This window comes from Carlito syrichta, unplaced genomic scaffold, assembly GCF_000164805.1.
Source record: "Carlito syrichta isolate Samal-C Ts95f unplaced genomic scaffold, Tarsius_syrichta-2.0.1 Scaffold307108, whole genome shotgun sequence".
Classification (NCBI taxonomy): domain Eukaryota; kingdom Metazoa; phylum Chordata; class Mammalia; order Primates; family Tarsiidae; genus Carlito; species Carlito syrichta.
In genome coordinates this window covers 43545-44924 of record NW_007251204.1, presented here as the reverse complement: position 1 = coordinate 44924, position 1380 = coordinate 43545, and the positions used below count along the sequence as shown (strand labels likewise).

Sequence of the window (1380 nt, the reverse complement as noted above, 5' to 3'; positions counted from 1 at the left end):
TGATTTATTGTAGAGATGAGGTCTCGCTGCCCAGGCGGGTCTCGAACCCGTGAGTTCAGGCAATCCACTCACCTCAGCCTCCCAAAGGCGCGGGATTACAGGCTGAGCCACTGAGCCCGGCTCTAATTCATTATTTCATTCAGCAAATGTTTCTGAGTGTCTCATGTTTTAGACACTGGAGTTACAGCAAAGAATGAGTCCGACGAGTTTCCTCCTTTGTAGATTTTATATTCTAGTGGGATCGAGTCAATAAAAATAAATGATTTTTTAAGGGAAAAAGACGTATGGAAAACACTTTTAGAAGAAAGTGAGCTCTTATATGATGTCAAGTAATACTCAGAGTTATGAAGAAAATTGAAGGGATAGAAAGTGACAGGAAGGGAAGGATTCTCCAATGTTCATTTTTTGTAAATTCTCGTAAGGTTGTTATGACAAGATCGGGCATGTTCAGGGTAGTATGATCGTAGTCACGTAAAGTTATTCTGATCAAGAGAGACCCAGCTGCTCATCTGTTTCTGAATTACATCGTGTGTTATCTACAAATCCAAGCTCTGAAGTGAAAGACTGGGTTTACATCCCAGCTCTATGACTTGCTTCTTTGGGACCTCAGATCAATTACTTAGCCTCTGTGCTTCAGTTTTCTCAATTTTAACATGGGGATGATATTTGTAACTACCTCAAAAGATTAAGTGAAAGCGCACAGTATCATACCTGGCAAAATAACTTGAAAACAAATGTTTGCCATTATCATATGCAGCACAGTGCTGAGTTATGGTCTATATACTCTTTTCACCCACAATAAAATTGTAAGAATTTCTCTGTCATTAAATATTCTTTAGAAAAACAATGGAGTATGTTACATATACCATCTTTCACTTAGCCATTTTTCTGTGATTGAACATGTCTCCCCAATTTTGAAAATGGGTTACTCTTTATAGAGTTCACATTCTTGCCCTCTCCACATTTAAACTGAAAAGGAAATATAAACTCAGTTTCTGATTTATGTTCTGCTGTACCATGGTTAATATTTTGTAATTTTCTGTTTAATTCAAAAGAGATTTACAAACTGTTTAAAGGAATTAATCCTCAGAATCAGCATTTCTATATTTAAAAATAATAAGTCAAAAGATATTAAGATACCTGTTATTGGACTCTGCACAGAGGACTTTCTTGCCTCTGTGTTGTGGGCTTTGACCTGTACATGGATTCTTGGTGCTTAGAACAGTACAGGGCACAGGATAGATATTCTAAGGTAATCTCTAAAGTGAAATTTCTACTCCAAACTTTCTGATGTCATTTTTTGCCCACCTCTTTGGAAGTGGTTTTTTTTTTTTTTTTGGTTGAGTCTCACTCGGTCGCCCAGACTGGAGTGCAGTGGCC

General features: G+C 37.5%; 1 protein-coding gene across 1 annotated transcript in view; it reads right to left on the bottom strand.

Annotated features, from left to right (window-relative positions):
- The window catches only part of LOC103266246 (WD repeat-containing protein 64-like), a 41850-nt gene that overhangs the window by 1424 nt on the left and 39046 nt on the right, over positions 1-1380 (bottom strand). The gene's annotated exons all lie outside the window — the stretch shown is intronic.